The following is a 24,116-nucleotide window of genomic DNA, read 5'->3' as shown; positions in this document are numbered from 1 at the left end:
TAAGGTTCTATAGTGAGAAGACAGTTGACTAGAATGAAGTTGTCCAAGAGAACCAAGTATAAAGAGGATTTTAATAAATCTAGTATAAATTTAGGAAAATAATTAGAACTAAAAAAGAACTTTAAAGATGCCTTCAAAAAAGACCTTTGAAATTATTAAACCTATAAGTTAACTCAACTTTATCTAGAAAATATGGGAACTAAATCTCTTCTGAATAGAAAGGTGTACAGAATCTAACTTTATTTATACACCCTCATAGTAATTGGTGAAGTAAACTGTAATTTCCATGCAATTGTTACATGACTGTGATCATTGCTCACACAATGAACATTCCATTCTTCTTTTGGAACATTGCAATTCATAAAAAAATTATCACACCCTTCTCAGAGGATTTGTTCATTCTGCTGCTACAAAGTTTTTGGCATTCTGAGACAGAAAATGGATGATTAAAGCATGAGTAAAGAACTCTGGCAAGAATATGTGTTTTTACTTCTGAGCATATGTTATAAATTAAGATACAATGATATTTAGTAGGAAAAACACAAATTGAATTTAGGATATATGAATTTTACTTCAAGCTGTGCTGCTAAATATAGCTCTTTTATTTATTTATTCATCCATTCATTCTTGAACTTACTTGAATTGAGCATCAGTTTCTTAATTAGGAATATGGGAACTTAGGCCCAGATGTTTTAAAGGTCTGCTAGTTATGATTTCTATAGTGAGAGTATCATGGAATTTGGGCAAGTATTTTGACATATGTATATGACACATACATATAAGCTGCCACTTTCTAGGCATATTATTGATAGCATAAACTGTGATTTAGGATAAACCTCTGTAGAATCAAAAGAATAGAGTTGTTATCCTTATTCTACCAGTAATATCGTATAATGTTGGTGGCTTTATCTGTTTCAACATTACATCTAATTTCTAAAATAGGGCCAAGACTTGAAAATTCTGTTTTCTAAGGATCAAATCAAGTAACAGACAAGAAACTTCTTTGAAAAGTTCAAAATCATGTTTAAATATAAAGAATAAATAATATATGTTGACAAGTTCTTTGATGAACAATTTATTCTGCTACTCAGTAAATGGGTAAGTTTTTGAATAAGTTATTTAAATCCACTGAATCTCAGTTTTCTTCACTGTAAAATGAAGATGATGGCCAAGATCAGCAATTTTAAGGTGCATTATTTTTAGTGGCAGATCTAGGATTTCATAAAAATATTAACTGACATCTGATAAGTGTATCATCCCCAACAGCAATTTCAACTGGAGGTTGCCCAGAACTCTGCCTACCCAGGTTCCTTCTTGTTTTATATAATATCTTATGTCCTAAGTCACCTCTATGAAACCACAGAGAACTGAAGTATACAGTGTGAAAAATTTGGACGTGATGATTTTGTTTCAAATGTCTATATGGCAATGGAAAAGAGTAAGTGGTTTTTATTGATTGAAAAGTAAATTCACTGCTTCTCTAGCAACTTTTATTTTCTTTTTTTCTGTTTTTTGTGCTTGGTCTTTATACTTTAAAAGGCTGTAAAGTCTTCCCAATATGAAAGGAACCTTGGCAAAAATTTATTTAATATTTCTGCATCAATGATTAGAAATTAAGGCAGAAAAATCAATTTGCCATTTAAAATATCTTACAAAACAACTACTTAGAGTGCTTTCATCACAAGTTACTACTAACTCTGAAAAAGACTGTGAAATTTGGATAGCATTACTGATGAGCTCTACGATAAATAGCTACCAAGACAAACCAATGCAGTCTTGATTGTGGTTGAAAGTCCCAGACCCAATTATGCTTCGCCAACTGAGATAAGGTATTTGTTTTAAAGATGATCAAAACTAAATTTGTGGCTATGCACTTACATAGTTTTGTGGAACTCTCCTAAAAAGAGTATTGCAAATAGCTTATCATAAGTGACTTAAATGTAAGTATTATTTGAAAAATATGTAATGAATAAATGAGAATTATTGGATGCTCAGCACCCCATGAGTTTCAAATCCTTTTTTTTTCTTTTTTTTTAATTGTGAAAATACCATAGAGAGGGGTTACAATTACATGGGCAAGGTAATGAATACATTTCTTATCAAGCATTGTTGCCTCCTCCTTTGTTTCCCTTTAAGATCCCTTCCCATCTTCCCTCCCACCATCCCCAAAGTATGGTAACTTAGAGAGTTGGATATGGTGGCTAGGCCTTTAATTCCAGAAGACTGAGGCAGAAGGATCCTGTGTTTGAGGACAATTCTGGTCTACATAGTAGGATCTTATCTCAACAAACAAATAGCAAAAGAAAAAAAAAAGAAAAAGGAAGATATTTTGTTTTGTTGTGAATTGAATAGAACTCTAAACTAAATTAACTTTATTAAGATTTTTGGTACTATAACATAGCTTCCTGGTAAAGTAAACCTATGGTTGTAGATCTTGTTTATCTGACATTTTTCCTGGTCTAGACTGCAACTTAGGTCCAAATTGCTTTATAAAATATTACAAGCAGATGCTAAATTTCATATTATTTTTGTGAATGATTAATTTTTCAATGATTGCTGCACTCATCTATTCTTTTTTGGTCAGTTGTGGGGCTTGATCTCTGGGCCTGGGCACTATCCCTCAGCTCTTCAGCTCAAGGTGAGTGCTTTACCACTTGAGTCACAGTGCCACTTCCAGTTTTCTGAATGGTTTATTGGAGATAAGAGTCTCACAGACTATTCTGTTCTGAATTGGCTTTGAACTGTGATTCTCAGATCTCAGCCTCCTGAGTAGCTAGGATTATAGGCATAAGCCACCAATGCCCTGCACACTCATCTATTTTTGGAGAATAATTTATTATTGATAGTAGTGGAAATGTGGGTGTTAAGAGATTTAGTTGTCCTTTTCAAGAATAATAAAGATCTTTAAATAACATGCTATTACTTATTGTAATGAATTGTAAGAGTTATCAATATAGCTTATCTACTTCAGCCCCTTCCACAAAATAGTCTACATAAAACAGAAAATATGCCTAAATAAATTCTTTTGATATTTGCAAGATATTGCTAAGAAATTTGTCCTAACAGGAATATAATTCTTAGGCTAGCAGGTAGTGATTCACTGACATCAAGTCAGGGTACCCATGAAATGGAGTGGTAGATTGCAGAGTACCAGTGCAAAGACTCAGCAATGGTACTAGCAGTAGGTAGGTACTAGGGCATCCTTAAATTATTGAAATCAATAGCTTATTGTAAAGAGACAATCATGTTTGGAATTAAGAGCAAAATTGAGAATTGTTTTGATTCAATACAGGAACATTGAACACTGAGTCTAAGAAGAGATTGAATACTAAAAACTAATACCAGTTCTAAGTAAATTTTAGATATGAGACCCTTGTCCATTGTATGGCTAGTGAAGACCTTCTCCCAGTCTGGGGGCTTTCTATTGATCTCCGTTGCTATGTCCTTTGCTGTGCATAAGCTCTGCAATTTCATGCAGTCCTATTTGTCCAACCTTTCTTTGATTTGTTGTGTTTTCAGGTCTTTATGAAGAAAATTTTGGCCTGTTCCAAGGAGCCCTAGAGTTTCTCCTATTCCTTCCTATAATGTTTTCAGAGTGTCTGCTTTTATTTCCAGGTCTTTGATCCATTTGGAATTGATTCTGGTGCAGGGTGATATATGGGGATCTAGCTTTAGTTTTCCTCAGGTGTTTAGCCAATTTTGCCAGCACCATTTACAGAAGAGGCTGTCTTTTTGCCATTCTATTTTTTTTTAGCTCCTTTGTTGAAGATTAGGTGGCTATAGGTCTGGTTCTTCAGTTCTATTCCATTGTCCTCAGGTCTGTTCTTGTGCCAGTAGATGAATGGATCAAGAAAATGTGGTTTATATATATACAATGGAATTTTATGCCTCTAACAGAAAGAATGACACTGCCCCATTTGATAATAAATGGAAAGACTTGGAAAAAATTACCTCACCATGCAACATCTGTGTATTTCAAGCCAAAGCCTGTACTAAGGTAAGAAAGATAGAAACTATTAATAGAATTATGATCTTTTTATTCTATAAGAGGCACAATAATTTCTTCTGTTCTTGAGCTGCCATCAGAATATGAGCAAGTAATTCAAAGATGCAAAGCCTCATCTGATATAATTTGTGGCTACTCACCTGTACAAAAATGGGAAATTAGTAGGACAAATGAGTTTCTTTTGTAGAAAGCAGTGACCTTAAAGACATGACCACATATCACTACTCATTTAGGGAATTAATCACTATTTAGTGCATCTGAAATATTCAGCTATAAGCATATGGATGTAATTCCCAGATTCTTATGAAAGTTAGTCAACTGCAGCTTTTGTCCACTTCAAGAATCAATCTGTTTAAGCCTATAAGGGAAACATATAATTTAATGTGATTACCAAACAATTGTCTACTACCACATAATAAAAGAAGGTATTGGAGTAGTTAGGAATTCCTATGGAAATATTTCTTCATTTTGCAGTTTTTCCTGGATTGTATTTCTTAAATTTCTTAAATGCTCCCTGAGCATTGGTATTTTTTTTTCTCAGAGCAAGAACGTATTTCTTCTTTCTTTCTTTCTTTTTTTCTTTTTTTTTACTCCCCCCACCTTCAATTATTTGGCCAAGCATTATAGCAAACTGCTAATATTTCATTATTTTGGTAATGTTGTAAAGCTAATCACAAGACAAAAAAAAAGCTCACAAGTCATGTCTAGGAGGAAATGGAGAACTGTTTGCTTCATTTCACAGGTATGCCCTTTCCAAATTCTTATACTCTACAGTGATGGAGAGGGGGAAGGGTTTTGGAAGAATGTATTCATGCTTCTAAGCTTTCATTAACAGCACCCTCTTGTGTTTTCAGTTGAGCTAAGCATTTAATCATCAGATACAGAAAACTGCAGTGAAACTACTGATAATATAGGGCTTTTTAATTATCAGACTCACTTCCATTTCTACATCCTTAAGATGTTAAAAATTCATTTGCATTTAGAGTACTTGTAGAAATGTAAGACATATTTTCATTTTCTCTTAAATGCCTCAGTACTAGAAGTACCTAATAATTAATGAAAAGTCATTGTCCAAATGATGGCAATAAAAGTGCTTAGAATTAAAAAAAAACTGCTTTTTACTTTTCAAAGAACTTGCATAAACTTTATCATTTTTTCATATTACAATATTTTAACTTCTAACACTACTACAATATAAGTTTATTGCTGCTTTTACTGAGAGAAATAAAATGATTTCACCTGGGATAAAGAGAATGAATTCTTTCTATGCCTCCATCAGAAAGAATGACATTGCCCCATTTATTATGAAATGGAAAAACTTGGAAAAAATTATATTAAGTGAAGTAAGCCAGGCCCAAAGAAACATAGGTCCCATGGTTTCCCTTATTTGCAATATTATGTATGAGTCAAGCGGAAAAGGTCAGATAATGTGATGTCAGGAAAATGAACCCTTAGATATGTATTTTAATGTTTTTTCTTTCATGCATGTGTTTCTAACACATTTATAAGATTGTCTCTTTGTTGCTTTGTATGTCCCTCCCCCACAGTATAACCCCTGCTTTCTCGATATTTGATGTCAGTATAACTTGTGGAGGAGATGGGGAAAAACCAGTTGTTTAGGGATACAGGTGGACCTGTTGCAACAATGAGAAGTACAAGTTGTCATGTCCAAAACGAGCTTTACAATGTCGGTGCGGGGAGGGGGGGAGAAAGGGGGGGAAGGAGAAGGATTGGGATTGGGGGGAGGGGGGAGGGCTGGGAAGGGATGTGAAGGGTAAACAAAGGAGGAGGCTGCAATGCTTGGTAAGAAATGTACACATTATCCTGCCCATGTAATTGTAAACCATCTGTACAGTATGTTCACAAATAAAATTAAATTAAATTAAAAAAAGAAGAGAATGAATTCTTAACTAATGATTTCTCTTTAGGAAGGCTCCATCTCAGTAAGCTTTATTTTGTCTTTTTATTTTGCATAACATCTTTATTTAAAAAGTCTTAGAAACTGACAACTCTTTAACTAAACCTCAGGCACTGTACTAACAATGTAAAGTGCTTTATTTAAACATCACTAGGTTATTATCCTCATTTTTAGAGGAAAAAAACTGAAGCTTTGTAAGAGGACAGATCTTCCCTCAAATTGTATAAAGCAATCCTCACGTGTAGCTTCGAATTTTCTTGGAGCCACAATATAATAATTCTATTTAACACATAGAATTAATGTGAATAGTACATTAATGTAACAAATTACCTAGAACATTATCATTTCAGTGTATAATCTATACATAATAAAATGTTTTTACCATATGCATGTTCATTTGTGATATCTTCAGAATAGGAAGTTACACTTCCAGCACTTCCAATGTAGCTCAACTCAGACCACAATTCATGTGCTTAATAACCACAAGTGGCTAGTGGATAGCTTATTGTGCAATACTTTTATGGTGGTTAATTTGTTTATAGCTATCAACATAGTTAGAAAGTGGCAGAGCTGGAACCCCAATTTGGTCTAAAAGCAAAACCCTTGCTTTAACATTGAGCCTCACTGCTTCCTACTTATTGCAATTGTTGCCAGTGCTTTAATATTAGATCTCAACAAAAGAATGTATCTTATCAAGTTTTACCTAGTTGTCCTGTATTGATTATAACATTTATGGACTAAGCACAGCTCTAATTGTTATGTACAACACACACACACAATCAGAATTTTGTATAAAATATGTGTCAAATGACAAAAGAAACAGTTTATTGTCATGTATTTGTAGGGCCATGAATCTGTCACTTCACAGAGATTTCATGGGAAGGCAAAGCATAGTCAGATGGCAGATTTTTTTTATAAGAGATGTTTTACACACTTAATCTTAACCAAAAGGAGAAGAGATTAAGAGGTGTTTCAATATATGGACACTTTAACAAATATCAATCTCATAATCAAAGGCAGTTTTTTCCAGATAGAACAAAATGTGCATGGATAGTCACTGTCCATACTTTTCTCTTTATGTCTGTCTTTACTGGGACACCATAGTAAATAATCTTCAATTAACCCAATACTAGTTTTAATCAATTCTTACATGCTTTAAAAACATCCTTACTCCCAGAACGTGTGCAGAATTTCTCTTTGGTTGTTTATAATCATAGAATAGTCTAACCATTTAACCTGAAGTGAGTAGATATATTTCCATATTTTAGCATGATTTTACTTTTATTATCATAGTAAAATCCTGGATTGTTTTCCTAATTGGAACACAGAAAAAAATAAATAAAAATTGCAGTTCCTGTATGTCATTCTCTTGAAAAAACAGAATCCCCCAGTACCCTTTGTACTTTTTAGAGCTTTTGTTAATTATAAGAATTTTAAATAAAATTCACATTCTGAAAACTTGTAACCACAGAATCAAAGGACTGTATGCCAAGAGACAGCACAATGAATCAGAAATAACATGGATTTGAATTTTCCAAGTTTATAATATTAGAAATATACCTTAGGCATATTATCTTTTTCCTCATTTGTTAAAAACAAATTGAAGGGAGTAAAGTCTATCTCACAGAGTGGGTTTTCAAGATTAATAGAACAATTTAAATACTGCAGTTGACATACATATGCAATTAGTAAAGGACAGTTCCTTCTATAGTCATAGCAGAACTTTCATCATTTCTTTTTTTAATGTTTTTATTGTGAAAATACTGTACAGAAGGGTTACAGTTATATGAGCAAGGTAATGAGTACATTCCTTATCAAGTATTTTGCAGTTAAAATTCCCAGAGCCTTAGCCAGGTGCCCTGCCTTCTGGCTATTCCATTGCTCATTGGTGCCACCATCAGTCAGAACACAGAAGAAAAGAAACAGGGATTTTTTTTTTCATTATTTTTAGATGTGTATTTCTGTCACTCTTTTCAACAAACTGAATTTCTCAGATGATTTTCTGGGTTACTTAGTTCAAATAATAGAGTCTCTTTGGTCTCCAAGTAATGTTTCTTCTCCATAGAGATCATTTTTATTGGGCTGCACATATAACACTGTGCTCTATACTATAGAAAAATCCAGATGAACTGCAAGACATCTATAAAGTTGAACTGATAAGGTGTAAACTCTGAAAAGAAATCCAGAGTCTATTGTTTAGCTCTATGACCTTTTGAAAATGACATGCCAAAACTTCAGTTTTCAGATTAATAAAACAGATATAACAATATTAATCTCATAAATTTGTCATGATGATAGCTTTAAATATTTCAGAGCAGTCAAATTGAGATGGAAATCTTAAGAAATCAATTAATTGGTGTCTAATGTGGATTCTATGAATAATTATTAGTGCTCAGAAAGTACCCCAGTTGCATAGCTTTGCCACACTGTCCTAGATCAATCAGTGATTTTATTTTCATTGAGTTCCTGACATACCCTATGACAGAGTGTCATCCAGCAGTGCAAACCCCACAAGTCAGAGCAGTAACCATTTGACAGCTTCTGATTTTATCTCCCAGACATTGCCTTGCTCCCAAGAGAAGGACTGTGAATGTAGTGATACTAGGAATAATGAAGATAGGAATAAAACATAATGGTAAAGTGTCTCCCAGACTTGTGTCAATAAACACTTCCTTGTGTTTTCTTTCATGTGTAGTGCACAGAGCAGCTGCAGGTACTAATGTTCCTCCCAATCGTGGCTTTGGGTGTAAAACTAAATGTATTTTTTTAACGAGGTCACTAATATTTGAGATGATGTTTTACTGCTTTAAAGTATCAGGAATTAGAAAGGAGGCCATTAAAAAGATGCAGAGACACAGTGGAGAATGAATTCATAAAGATTTGCCTGTCAATTGAAAAACAAACAAACTTTCACTATAGGAAAAGAGACCTAACAATAATTGCAAGATCTTTTCTTCTTGAGATTCACCATCTATGGCAGATGCTCTCTCCCTTCCATGTTTCATTCTGTAGTAAAAATAATAATGTGTACACTATTCTTAGTATCTGAAAACAGTACTTCGCCTCGTTTTAATTCAGGAAAGACTTTCCTCCTCTCAAACACAAAGCCCAGTGAAAGAAACAAAGTATACTACAGGTTAAGCAAAGAACATAGTTTATACCTTCCCAATTTTACATTTAGAGACAGCAATTTAAAGAATTCACCTGGCTCTTCCTCCAGCCATCAAGTAACAGAGACCAACTAGGGATGCTGTTGATGCCTTTGTTACTTTTATTTAATCCAAAACCAGGGATGGGGGAATAGTCTTCTTCCTAATTGTCATGATGCATCTGAATCATAAGCCAGCTACACCATCCTTACTTACTTTAATGGGGTATATAGAGATCTCACACACAAAAGTCCACGGCAGGGAGTCACTGAAGTAGGCAGCTGAGTATACTAGCAAACACTAGCCTTGGAGCTCTAAGGCTGATTCTTCCTCTTGCTGGCTTTCCTACCTTGGAAACATGCTGTCCAAGCTTGCGATACTGTCTGGTCCCCAACAGCGATTCAGCCTGATCCCCATTAAAGCAATCCACAAGCACTTGCCTGCTTAATCTCATTCTCATGTGCTCTCCGAGGTAGCCAAATGCTGACCCTTTCACTTCCACGCACGCACTCACAAAGCCCCCTATTACCACAAGCGATGAATCTCGAAGTGCAAGTGGCGTGATCCCACTCACAGTTGAATAAGACCTAAGCTGATTCAGTCTCTTGGCTTAAACTGCTTTGTGGGTTTCCTGGCCCTACTTCCACTAGTCTGCCCTCAGTATCCTTTGTATGAGAAAATGGTGCTGCTGGGTGCGAGTTCTCTAGCTGGAGTCAGGGCCGTCACTGGGATCTGCAGAGAAACACAGAGAACAAGAAAATCAAACTTCTCTAAGAACATGTAAAGGGGTAAACCTTGAAACGACCGAGGAAAGCAATGCATACCCCTGGTTTGTGTGTGTGTGTGTGTGTGTGTGTGTGTGTGTGTGTGTGTGTGTGTTAAGCTGGGGAAAGCGGACGGCCCCAAAGCAGCGAGTTTTCCCCAGCCGCAGGTCCCATACACTAGTGTGCAGCCTGCATGCATTCTACTGCTTTCTCCCAGCTGCAAGCAGAAACTTCCTGAGCTTACCTCTATCTCGCCCCCGCCAGTCTCCCCAGGTTCTCCGGTCAGCAAGGAGGGGCCCTCTCTGGAGCCTTGTGGTGTGTGTGGGGAGCAGCGAGTGGGGGCAAGAGGGGGGTACCCTGCAGTTGGTGCTGTGCCATCCCCTCCCTGTTGGCGGCTGGGGCATTGGTTCACTTCTCTCCTTCCTCCCACCACCCACATTCCTTCCTCTCGCTCACCCCCCTTCCTTCCCCCTTCTTCCCCTCTAGTCCCTCCCCCTCGCCATTGAAAAGGACTGGCTCCGCACTGGCTCCTTGCAGTGGGCGAACTGTCAGAGCGGGAGGAGCCGCGAGCCAGAGCAGCAAGCCGCTGCTGGCGCTGCAAAGCATAAGGCAAACGGAGCCGAGTGAACAAAGTGGCCGAGGCCATCTAGGCGGTACTGGGGGCACAGGCGACACTAGAGGAACAAGCAGCACAGACGCACAGGAGGCAAAGAAGGCACAGGAAGCCCAGGCAACCGGGGCGGCCTTAACAGCCTTACAAACAGCCTCCACCAACACCAGCTGCTCTACGGACTGCGAGCTGTGACGGCAGAGACCGCTACAGCTATCGCAGTCTTCCTGGAGCGGGCGGAAGCCTTTTCTCCTTTTCATTCTCTTCATCATTCTACTCTAGAGGAGTCATTCACTAGGTAAGTATCCTGTTCGGGTGCGTGAACGGAATGCGGCTGGGGAAGCACGAGTTGTCCCGGACTGAGTGAGCAGAGTGCTTGCTGACTGCGCCTGGGCTATTGACCGCAGGGTGGTTTTAGAGATGCTTCTACCTCTCCCCTTCCCCCCTCCCCTCACACTTCTCTTCCTCAAAGATAAGAGGAAGAGCAATCTTGGAGGTGAGCTCAGAGGGAATTATCTTTTGGGCATTATCACCGCCTGGTTTGGTTACTTTGCGAAAACTCTGACTTTTGTCAAAAATTAAAAAGTGTCTGCACATGAATTTCCCTGACATTGGCTGTGCAAAGGAAAGAGAGAGAAAGAAAGAAAGAAAGAAAGAAAGAAAGAAAGAAAGAAAGAAAGAAAGAAAGAAAGAAAGAAAGAAAGAAAGAAAGAAAGAAAGGAAGGAAAAAAGGTTTTTTTTTTTCCTCTTTAACAGAAGCGGCCAGCTTCAGCAAGGCTGAATAAAACTCTTAATTGGGGAAGAGTGCAGGTGTGGGGAAGAAGATCCAACTCCAGACTCCTGGAGGAGCCTGGAGGAGCAATTGGACCAACTGGGAGGTCATTGCCAGGAGTCCAGGAATTCTTCTCTGACTTCCCGCGGCTGGTCCTACTCTGCTCTTCTCCAGAATCTTGGGTTGCAATCCTTGATGGGGAGGGATATACTTGGGGGTCCTACACAGGTTGCTGAGCAAAGGAAATCACGTCCTTGCTACTGGGCGCCAACCCCCGGTGTTTTTTTTTTTTGTTTTTTTGTTTTCTTTTTCTGTCTCTTGTCTCCCTCTCCCTTCCTTCCACCCTACTTACAGGGCTGTCAGTGCTCAGCCACCACCACATCCTGGATGTAGAATGGTAGGTGTGTAATATTCGCTCTTTCTCACTTTAAAGCAACTTCTTTCTCATAGCTGAAAGAAACAACATCATTTTCTTGTGTGTGGGTGTGGGAGGGGGGAATCCACGACTATTCCTAAGAGTGTAGACGAACGTGAAGGGTTCTTCTTTCTTTAAAGAAATGACTTATAATCCCTTATCTAGGAAAAAATAAAAACAAAAAAAGCACTTATCCCATAAATGCACAGCATTTTCTAAAAGAGACTCTAAAGACAGTGCATCGCTTCAAGAAACGACGCATTCTCCTAAAAGGTATAGACATAAAACGGCTTTCTTTTGTGAAAACAAGTGCCTCTTATTAGGAGTGTCATCAGAAAAAGAGACTTTTGAAAAGCAAGTAGCTGCACATGAATTCATTTAACGAATAGAGTTACTGTTTGACCTGGGTTGGAGACACCACTTATTCACAAACTGGGTGGGGGTGGGGGGTCACTATCCAAGGGTGTATACCAGGAGATAGATGCTTTCCTGACAACCTCAAGGAAAGAATTTTCAGAGTCCAACTTGAAGATGGCACCTTGGCTTTATCAATGATTTAGTAAGGGCTCCACCGCTTTGGCCGCTTTTGCGGATCAGGGCTCAGGGCGCTAGGGTGCGCTTGTGAAGCGCCTGTGAACAAGCGCCTGCAGACAGGCACTGGCTTCCCAGGCAGGTACCCTTCCATAATGTCTCCGGGGTGGGAATCGAAACTTGCGCCACTGCGGCACACACTTACAAAGCAAAGCCGAGAGAAGAGGGGCAGAGACGAAAGAAAAAAATTTAAAAAAAGTCCCCCAAGCAACAACCAAACGAAACCACCGTGTCTCTTCCTAACTTTCCCAAGATGAACTTATTCCAGTTTAGGAATCGTTTTCATACAAAAGATATTGTATGGGAGGAAACGTGGATGAGAATCTAGGCCAATAGGAAGGGAATCAAAAGATATAGAATGGGGAGTGATGGTGTTAAAGGAGTCGTGAGTAACCAAAGTGCAGCAACGAGGGAGGAAACAACCTGAAGCGCTTTCGGAGGAGAATTCTGAATCCTGAGCTGAACACCAAGTAAGGCACTTAGTGACTTAAAGCAATCATTTTACTCGTCCATAAAGAGTGAAAAGTAAAATAGACATGGGGGGAGGAGAAAGAGAGAGAGAGAGAGAGAGAGAGAGAGAGAGCAAGAACGGGGGAGGATACATGCAGACTCCTCCACAACTTGCTTAAAGATTACATGAATTTTCACTTTTAATCCAGTTTGTAACAAATTGTCACAACACACCCAGAATAGCCTTAGCTATCCGTGTGTGTTGAGGGGCGGGGCATTTGAACGCAAGTAGAAGTAATAGTACATATGTATGTTGTTTCCCCTTTGTCTTTGTCTGGTTCATTGGAGTCAGGGCGGACTATGTGCAGACGGTTTTGAAGAACAAGAGATAGACGCGCTAAGGTCTAAAGATACCTTTCTCCCTCTGCTAAAATAAGAAATGGCTCGCCCACCTCTGCAATCTGAGTCCCAGCTGCACCTCCACAGAGCTGAGTTTGCCTTCAAGCAGCCAGACAGAAGCCCCAACGAGAAAGGCCTGGGAAACCTATTCCCTAGTCTTCTTCGTTCGGGCAGCCCCTCCTTCTGGCTATGATGTCAGCGGCACTGAACCTCAGCGGGCAGAGGAGGGTGAGTGGCCCTGCCCCTTTCCCAGTGCGCGCGCAGCCACCTTGCTTTCTTTTACAGTCCCTGACTGAGCTCTTGCTCACCCGGCTCTTTCCTGCTCCCCAGCTCCTCAAGGTGCGCAGAGTTATTACGCGGGAGACCCGCTACTACTGGTCTTAACCGTGACTGATTTTGAACCTGGAGAATCAAACCTAGATTTAGGGCATTTCTTGCCTCTTTATTTTCTATCTCCTTGCTTCTTTACTCTTTTCACAGCGCACTTTCACAGTTCAGGGTGAATTTACTTAATGCCGTTTTAGAGATTGGGTGAGTTTTTCCAGATGCGATAATAACTGTTATGAGTATTGAATTCTTGCTGTTTTCTCCCCATGCCCCGCCCCAAAGTGTGATAAGGAAGGTGAACTGATTTCGGCTTCATTAAAATCCGCTGGCAGTCTCTCTCGAATTCCACATAGCTCTCTAGACAGAGGGGAGGGATCTCCTTCCCAAATAAATGGTGTGATGGGGGAGGGGCAAAGACGAAGCTGCAGGGTGTGGAGTCTTCTTATCTGACAAAAAGGGCTGGGAATTTGGGGAAAAAGGTTACACCTTCTGCTGTAGCAGAGGGGCCACTGTGCTCTTCATTGTAAGGTTGCACCATCAAATCCAGAGCTAGACCTGCTAAATTGGGAAGATTCCTGAATAAGTTTTCCCAAGATAGAAGCCCATAGTGCTTTCCCTGATGAGGTTTTCCTGGTCGCTTTACAAAGCAACCCAACACTTTCCTTAATTTGAGGCTAATTCATTTCCGCAAATACAGAAAATTCATTCTTCAGCTTTGAGACAATGGCTGCAGCACTCCATTGGAGAAGATTTCACCTAGTGAAAGGGAGGGGGCAGAGTCAGGGCCTGTGGAGGCAACTGGCGTCTGGAGCTGAATTACCTTAAGAAAATTTAAATCCACGAGGATTGCCAAGAACAACTTCACTATTGCATTTTTTGGTAGAGGCAGAAAATAGATGTTGGGAGAAAAGGGAACACAAGCATAGAATTTTTCCATCCTATAAATGTAAGGGTCCTCGCTCCCCCCACCCCTTCTCTTTTTCTTTCCTTTGATAGAAAGCTTCTCTGATACAATGCTGACAACGAACTGGAACTCCATAATTCCCTAAGGTTGAAAGGACGCCCCCCCCCTTTTTGTTCTTATCACCTGAATGATATTCTGATAGATGCCCAAGTAATGTAGGGTTTCCACAGCTGGAAGCCCATGCAATAGGGATTGGAAGTTGCACATTCATTTTTCCTCTTGCTTTTCAAAACTTTGTTTTGTTTTGTTTTTGTTTTTGTTTTTTTTTGCGAGGTAGAAACTCCTGATAGCTTCCAAACTCCTGGTGGCAGAAAGAAATCTGGTAAGGGATTTAGAAAGCAGAATTTTCTCCTTTTCTCTATGCAAGTACACCACAAACAGCCTTCAACCAGAATATATAAAATCCTTAGGGGAACAAGAAGAGGCACGAAAACAAGAAGAGTTTATATAAACCACTGGCTTTGAGCTACATTTTCTATTAGTTGAAAAGAAAATTATTCAGAAAATGAAAATTTGAATGGTAATTTTTCCCAATAATTATTCTTAACATATTTTAAATGAGATGTCATCTATTCTGGAAAGAATCCACAAACACTAGTCACCCACTGTGTCAGGCAATGCACTAGGGCTCAAGGAATGTACAGAGTATGAAAAACGTGCCATAGGCCTCTTTGAGCCTGGAGATTGTGATAAATGCGCTAATCCAGCATTCATAAGGGAGAAATTAATTTTTCTTAGAGATCAGGAAGAGGTTTGTTAAAAAAATTAAACTGTTTCTGACTTTGAAAATTATGCATTCCTAGCTAGTGGTACCCATGAAGTAACCTTGAAGGTTATACAGATGCAAACTAAGGGAAGGGGGTGGTTTGGTGTGGTGGTAAGAAGAGATTGATGGCTTGCTGTAGAGTTAAAAGGTGTATGTTTTGTACATATAGTCGATCTTTGAATATTTTTCAAGCATATGTATTAGACCAAGAACCATAAAATAGGGTAGTAATATTCTGTAGATAGGTAGCGCATAGTAGAAAGGTTTTTGTCTTTAAACAAATAATTGAACAAAGTGAAGCATTGGAATAGAGTGAAGGTTAATAAGTTAAAAAGATGCTGCAACAGTGAGAAAGCAGAACCAATGAAAAGGGCCTTAAGTAAACCAGTAGAACCAAGAGGACTAAAAAGAATACTAACTTGGAAAAGAAAATCTATATTTAATTATCATCATCTATGTTTTTCATTTTACTCATCATACCTTCCTAACCCAATCTTCCAAAGTCCTTGTCTTCTATTCAAACAATAACCTCTTTTTGTCTTGCATATATTTATCCTTTCAAGCACTTGCCAACACAAGTATCCCCACCCTACTCCATTTTTCACTTGCCCTTAAGTTCAGCCACCTCAGGTTTAGAGCCAATTAATCTTGTCCCCCCACTCCCACCCTAAGCACTATTAACTAGCTGTATTTTGCTTCTTTTTCCAGTCTGTCTTCCATCTTTCCTCACCCCTTGTTGCCTACATTAAATAGCTCCCTGATTTCTCCACATCAATTTGCTTTTTATATTCTCCTACCTAGTAGCCAACTTGGACTCTTTTCTAGTGATGCAAAGAGCTTCAACCAAACCATATAAACAACCTGTATGTCAGACTTTCTTACAGATTCACCTAATTTTGTTTATCCAAGATTTCCTGCTTTATCTTTTATTTAGGTCCTTTTGAATTTCAAATAGGATTTTTACTGCAATTCCTCTGATTTATTTTACTTTTATTACAGATGAAAATATATTTATTTCCTTAAATCTAAGAATTCAAATGTTGGACTTTTCTGAGTTTCTCACTGCACATTCCTGACCCTGTTTATGTGTATGCATTTGGTATATCCTGTTCCTTTAATTTATTCCTTTTAACTTTTCATTAGGGATGGTTTAGTATTTTCATTCTATTTCCCTTGTTGCTTGTTGGAATTGTCACAATGATATGTTTAAGAAGTTATTTTGAGAAAATGTACCCCTCATGACCCCTCAACATCCCCACACAGGATTTCAGGCCTTTGTCACTATGTTTTCATGTCAATGTACAGTTACCAAGTCATCTCAGACAACAGAACACTTTTCCCAACTTTTATACTTCATGTTAGATATTTTGTGTGTATGGAAAAAGTTGAAATATTTTATTGTTCTTTTATTTTTTTCATTTAGTGAGGTTGACTCAATATCAGTGGGAATTGAGGAGTGTAGAAAGTGTGCCATAAAATCAGACAATATATTTGTTTCCCATTAAATACATATGGGAAAAATTTGAATACTTTTAATTAGACTGATTTTATACTAAAATATTCCAAATTATGTCATTGTCTGAGCAGAGTTCTAGTATTTGAAGACTTTATTGATCACTCAGTATCTAGAAGGAAGAAAACTGGATAAGATACCTTGATATTGTAGACTGGCTTGTATGTTTAATATAATTGTATTTTTACATGGTGTTATTTTTCAGTGGAATTGTATCACAAAAGCATGTTTCCAACATTGTGTTCATCTAAAGACATGATCTATGTGCCATGTCTTTCAAAATATGTGTCTTATTCGACATCAGTTTTAAAGCATAGAAGTCTCCATAGAGGAAGTTATTTATGGGTTAAACTGTCTTTTGAGGTTCAATTCATCTTTGGAAAGATTTCATTCTCACTATCAAATAGTTTAAAAAGAGGAAAAAGTCTTTTCTTCAATTATGGTTTTGAATTAGAAATATGACTTTCAGAAATCATAAATGATTCTATCATCTTTTGCACTCAAAAAATCCTCAATTGTTCAAGGATTAGGACTGTCCTTTCAGTTGTCTCTAATATGTCAAGCAGTGGCTCAGTATAAATAATTTTGAATCTATGGATAGCAATAGCTATAACTGGCACTTTCAGCCCAAATCTGAAAGAATGATTTCCTATACCTAATCTACTCATCTTCAATGCTCATATTTATATGAACAAATGGAGCAAAGAAAAATAAAAATAACCCTTGAGAGAGCATTTTCTCTGTTCCACAAAAATTTGTTTCAATAATATAGCATTTTTGACAATAATAAAATTAGCTTAGCTTCCTGATTGATTTTAATTTTGAAAAGGAAATTCACTTATCTTTTTATAATTTTAAATGATTAGAATGCAAATTGAGAGTTGAACTGATCTTACAAATCAGTTTCTATTATATGAAATAAAAATCAAATAATGCTTTCTGCTATCTTTTGATTGATTCTGCTGGTCAAGATCTTCAATATGTTCAGTATTCTATATTTTTATATTGTTTAGAAAACAGTTATGCCATTCATAGAAATTAGGAATACAAAAAAGATATAATTGAACCTGTTTTATCAAGTACAGAAAATGAAGATCAGAAGGGTAAAATTTAAGTTACCTTGTTATTAAGAGGGGAAAGCCTTAATAGAACTTCTTATCTCCAGTCTCCAAGCCAAGACTTTTCCCAACATTCTATCTTGCCTTTCTTGTTATCTTTAGTTTATTTTATTAAAATAATGAAAATATAAAGGAAAAATAAATGTCTTGGATTTAAAAGTAAAAATCAAAAAGATGAGTTTATTCTTATATAATACAATAACTTTGTCAATTGACTAATTGTATTATATTTTCCTCCTATTTGGTATTGGTGAACCGATTGTGTAAAAATTATATCATAAAATAGTAGGACAAATTGATCTGTTAAAAGTATAATTTTTACCAAAGGTCATGTATTCCTTCTTTTCATTTACAGGGAAATCTACAAATTATGACATTTTTTTTACTATCAGTCCATACAGTTTGGTTTTACTTAAGGTGGCAAACATTCAGTAATTTATCTCATTTTGTCATATTGCTTTTAGGACATTTATATTTTTGCATGTACATGTCTTCTTTGAAGCAGTGTGACTTTGAAGATCAATTGCATGTAGGTTTGTATTGTAAGGACCAAAAGGTTACTAAGACTCCCAATATGAAAATGCATTATAAATTCCTCCTTCTTATGGTTTTAGGCATATTTAGTGAGAGCAGGTGGTTTTTTTTTAATTGTAGAGCATAAGGTATTTTATGATTTATATTAGTATATACATTATATATACTAACATATAGAGCAAGTAATTTTACTTCTTGGTAACTTCCTTAAAAGTAAAATTAAGGATTTTAAAATAAATTTAAGATTTTCAGTGAGATAAGTATATTGTAATGATTTTAAAAAGATAGTGTATAAGGTAGTTTTTCCTTATCCTTTGTCTATGCAGTGTTACTTGTTTCACTCCATTGATTCCTAAATGACTGATAACTGAAAACCCGTGGCTTACCCAACATTGATATATGTTAGATGTGGGGGCTTAAATTATGATAGAAAAGGAATAATTAAGAACCACAACATATGCATATATATGCATATACACACATATATACTGTTCATTTAATAAAATCTGAAAGTGAAAAGAAGCTGAAATATTTAGTGCATACTATTCAGTTTTACAAAGAAAAAAACTAGTCCTCAGAGATGTGAAATGCATGCTCTAGGAGTTCACATAAGAAAATGGGTAATGGAAAATTAATTTACTTGACATATGCATACCAGCTTCCTATTTTCCAATATATTTAGAATTCCAAAACATCATCATAGGTGACTTTTTAATTACCTTTGTTCAAATAAAATAGTAGTTTTGTATTTCATCAAATAACTATGAATATCCATCATTACTAAACTAGAATTTACCTACTCTAGACTTAAATATAGAAAATTGTTTCACAAATTGTTTTGAATTGAAATTATTAAAAGCTCATGCATTATGAATATTAGATTAAGTTTGATAAAATGTATTTTATTATATTGTATTATATTATATTTATAAATATTTATACAGTATTTTAATTTTCTAAACATGTTTGCCATATTATCTCATTCCCTATATCAAGAGGCACATGTATATGTGCTATTGAGAAGAGGTGAGCATAAAGGGAGGCAGAGAAAATGTGCCAAAGAAAGCTATGCTTTCCTTCCTGAATAGCTCTTAATTTGGCTTTATTTTACTGTGAAGGAGAAGGGAAGCCAGCAGAGAAGAGGAAGTCAAATGGAGAAGAAAGATAACAACCAGAGTGTTAGGTGATATGTCCTGGATTTCAGTTTAGTGTGAAATATGCAACCTTTTGAAACTGCCTAGGCTGGCTTCTCTCTCACACACACTTGTAATATTGCATATTTAGAATAGCTTAAGTGTTATTTGATGGCTGCTTGCTAGTTTGCTAGAATCAGAAGTCTTTTGAAACATGCTTTTTTATATAAAAATAGAAGCTTAAGTAATAGGCACAGACACAAACATATTAAAAAAAATCAAAACTTTGACTTGAGAGCTGGCTCTTTAATCATTGGGAAAGATTTGCATTGTCATTCTCTTTAGTTCAAATAATGATATTCTCACTTTAATGCTGGATTTTGCTTTCACTGAGATGCCCATAGTTCTTACAACTCTCTTTGAAAAATTTCTAAATTTATGAACTCAGTGTTAACATTCAGGAGACAAAGTAACTATTAAAATGCAGAATATTTTATAATGAAAATGAATAAGATAAAAGGGTGGAACTGTATACATATCTAGAGTATGTAAAAGTGAGTATCACAAGAGTAAACAAACATGGGAATATAAGCCTATTTTTAAAAAGATAGCTGTGTAGATATAACAGAATCAAAATTCTTAAGAAATAAATAGAGCCAATACATAATTTCTAATCAATCACCGTCACTGCTAATGATTAGTTACTTTAAACTCCAGTTTCTAGGAAGTTATGTTCTATTCTTGGGCTTCTCAAACTTTAATGCAGACTGATTATTTGAAAATCTTGTTTAAATGCAGATTCTGATTCAGTAGCTTTTAGGTCTGGACTGAAACTTTTACATTTCTAAGCAGCACCTTTAAGTTAAACTTCTGCATTTCTAAAGACCACCTTGGGGACATAGGGATACCAAGACATTGGTCACACTTAGCAGGAGCTAAATCCTCTTTTGACCAAGTAGAATGACAAAAGCAAAGTAATTCAATTTGTGTTTGTATAGGATTACATTTTAGAAAAATTAAAATGATACATAGGTATTTTCATTTGAATATTAACCTTTGGTGTAACTATATCAGTTAAATCTGTAGTTCAAAATAAAATTACTGTGTTACTCATTTTACAGTTAATTCTTTTTCATCTACTATATGTATTACTTACCAGGTTTAGAAAATGAAAACCATTGTCCACAAGATATCAATAGTTTACCAACAGTTTTGAAAAGATGTCAAAGAAATCTAAAAGCTCTTAACATTTTTAACATTGTATAGACAACTTGGATCAAATTCAAACAGTCTTGATAGCAGCTAATGAAATAATTCAAAGACAAATGTTTAAACTATGTTAAAACGTTTCTTAACTATGCTTTTTTAAGGAAGCACAATGTGGTTCTGTCAGGGTTTAATAAAATAATTGAAAAAAATCACTTCAGATATGAAGTTCTTGTTATCAGTGTGACATTGGCATTCAGAAGCCGCAGCCTTCCCAATGAAACTAAGAGTTTTCCAAGCTCTGAGATTTTAATAGCAACAGCAGTGTTGTTAGGTGGCAACTGGAGATCCCAAGGCACTACAGGACCAATTGGATTAACATTTTTTTTTTGTAAATGCTAAATGAACTTGAGTGTCTGCCAAAACGGACTTGGATTTCATTAATCTTAACATTGCTTAATAATCCTAAATATAGACTGTTTCCATGTGCCTAAAAAGGAGTGTATAACAGCCCAAATCCCATATACACACATATATCCCAGAGGGTCGAATTTCAGGGCCTACACAAAAGAAGAGAAATAAGAAAAATAAATATAAATAATACAACATTTTAAACTATTTTCAAAGACTAGTAAAGCAAATAGATTGTATTTAAAATATAATTACCATTTCTTTAAACAAATGCTCTTCATGTTTTTGATGAGAAACATCTGTGCTAATTTACAATGGTATTAAAACTTTAATATAAAATGGCATTCTATATAAACATTGTACTTTCTCATGGTATAACTAGAAAGATATAGAATAATTAGTAGTAATAATCTAAAATTATTAGAAATGCTGAGTACATTAAACAAATGTTATAGCAGAGCCTAGTCAAATTCAGTTACAGAAGATTTAAATTAATCCTCCTTTTTCCTGCTGCATAATCAATATGAGTATATTATAAAGGCATGAGATTTTTTTCAATTATGAAAATATATTGTGAAGTTTTAAGAAACTGAATTTATTATACTCATTAAGAAAAGTAAGATAATTCAAATTTAAAATTACATTTCAAGTTAATGACTGATTGCTCAAATAAACTAAGATTTAAAGAAAAGACACTCTGGAATTATATCATCAATAGTACATAACTTCTTAAGCCCTTCACTAGTTATAACAGCTAGATCAACCAACAAAAATCTATGGCAAAAGCTCACACTACCACCTTTAAAAGAAATAAAATGAAAATAGGAAGCATATTTGCTATGAAATTTGCAATTAGATATAAAGGAATTAAAACTGACTGTTCTACTTAAGGACTTTGGAAAACACAGAGCTAGAACACAACACAATATAGAGACATGTTCTACTATTTTCTCTATAAATGTGTGTATGAAAAAATTGATTTATGAATTAGGCACAGTAAGTGATTAATATCAATAAGAAAAAATACCCAGCCTGTGGTCTCACACCTGTAATTGTGGCTGCTTAGAAGGCTAACATAACTAAGCCAGTCCCTATAGGAAAGTTTTTGAAATTCTTCAAGTGATAGAGCACTAGCCTTGAGCAAAAACAAATAAACAAACATAACAAAACTCAGAAACAGCCCCTAGGTCCTGATGTCTATCTAATCCCAGAAATGGAACACACTCATGCATACATACACCAATTATAAAAATGTATTATAATGAAACTAGTTAAAATACAACTCATGAATTGTTTTTTTTTCTCAAATTTTATTTACTATTCTTGGACTTTGCTGATAACTTGGAATGGCACTTCATAGTAAAAAGGGAAAAATTGTACCACCAGTTGGCTTTAACTATTTTCATGATTACATTATCATTTTAAATTGTTTTCCTTACTATGATATTACTATTTTATTCTTTCTGAATCTCAAAACTATTCTGTGAAATAGATATTACATGTTTTTTTTCTCTTTTGGTGCAAGAGGAAACAATTGTTTTTCATAGAAGGCCACATATACATTCTTAAATTTCTATTTTTAGTATTATTTTAGAATTAGCATGAATTAAAAATGCAAAGTTTTATTGTGATAACTTCATGGTTGTATACAATTTCTTCTAGCAAGTTCATACCTCCATTATATTTCTATTCTACCTTTCCCCTTCCAAGTTTGCCAAAGAGTTATTGGTAGATTGCATATGCCATTCAATCTATCATTCATAGATGTAGATAGATAGATAGAGCCTATCAGAAGTAGGCTCCTAAGAATTTTCTAATCTGTTATTGATAAAAATATTTGAGAGAGCTGGGTGCTGGTGGCTCATGCCTGTAATCCTAGCTACTAAGGAGGCTGAGATCTGAGGATCATGGTTCAAAGCCAGCCCAGGAAGGAAAGTCCATGAGACTCTTGTCTGCAATAAACCACCAGAAAACCTAAAGTGGCTTGGTGGCTCAAATGGTAGAGTGCTAGCCTTGAGCTGAAGAGCTGAGGGACAGCGCCCAGGCCCAGAGTTCAAGCCCCACGACCAAATATATATATATACATATTTTTTTTCTTTTTTTTGAGAGAATAGGTCAGGAGGGAGAGTATTTGGGAGAAAAAAAGAAATTCTCCTACAATTAGCAATTGCTTTATAGACAAATAAATAATGAAGATGTACTTACCGTGTTAAGTCTTGGAAATGTTGGAAACAATCTAGAACTTTGGGGTTTAAAATTTTTCATGTTATTTGAATCATATTCCATCATTTCCACAGGATAGGTATTGTGTTTTTTTGTTTTTTATAGTTGGCCTTATGGGCTGAATAGTTCTGCCCAGTGGGAGATCATACTTTGTTTTCCCTTGGAAGAACTAGATTATTAGAAGGTATTACAAAAATACTCTTTGTTGTCAGAGAAGCAAACCCTGTTTAGTTTCTTTAATGAATCTCATGAGATAATTAGTAGATTTAAAAAATACAAATAATTACACATTCTACCTAAAGGTCTACAAAAAGAATACAAAAAAATACTAGAGAGACATAGATTAGCGTTATTCTAAAGCTTCCTTATGACTACAGCTCTTTATAGCACACAGATATTAATTTTGTGATTTTCTTTTTTTTTTTTTTTTTGTCGATTGCGGGTCTTAAACTCTGGACCTGGGCACTGTCCCTCAGCTATTCAGCTCAAGGTTTAGTGTTCTACCACTTGAATCACAGCGCCACTTCCGGTTTTCTGGTGGTTAATTGGAGATAAGAATCTCATGGACTTTCCTGCCCTGTCTGGCTTTGAACCGATCCTCAGATCTCAGCCTTCTGAGTAACTATGAACTATGATTACAGGCATGAGCCACCAGCGCCCAGCCAATTCTGTGACTTTTTTTTTTTTAACACTTGACAAAATTAAGTGAGACTTTTTTTTTTTTTTCCGGACTTCCTTCTGTACTTTTCAATTTCTTCTTCTTCTTCTTCTTCTTCTTCTTCTTCTTCTTCTTCTTCTTCTTCTTCTTCTTCTTCTTCTTCTTCTTCTTCTTCTTCTTCTTCTTCTT

At 36.0% G+C, this 24,116-nt stretch overlaps 1 protein-coding gene across 1 annotated transcript in view; it reads left to right on the top strand.

Annotated features, from left to right (window-relative positions):
• Positions 1-10,554: 10,554 nt before the first annotated feature.
• The window catches only part of Pcdh11x (protocadherin 11 X-linked), a 695,630-nt gene continuing 682,068 nt past the window's right edge, over positions 10,555-24,116 (top strand). Inside the window, exon 1 of the mRNA XM_013024979.1 lies at positions 10,555-10,745. The gene's annotated coding sequence lies outside the window, so the exon portion shown is untranslated. The remainder of the gene's footprint in view (positions 10,746-24,116) is intronic.

Source organism: Dipodomys ordii, unplaced genomic scaffold (genome assembly GCF_000151885.1).
Source record: "Dipodomys ordii isolate 6190 unplaced genomic scaffold, Dord_2.0 Scaffold80, whole genome shotgun sequence".
Classification (NCBI taxonomy): Eukaryota; Metazoa; Chordata; class Mammalia; order Rodentia; family Heteromyidae; genus Dipodomys; species Dipodomys ordii.
The sequence above is the reverse complement of the archived record's forward strand: the minus strand, read 5'-3'. Positions and strand labels throughout refer to the sequence as shown.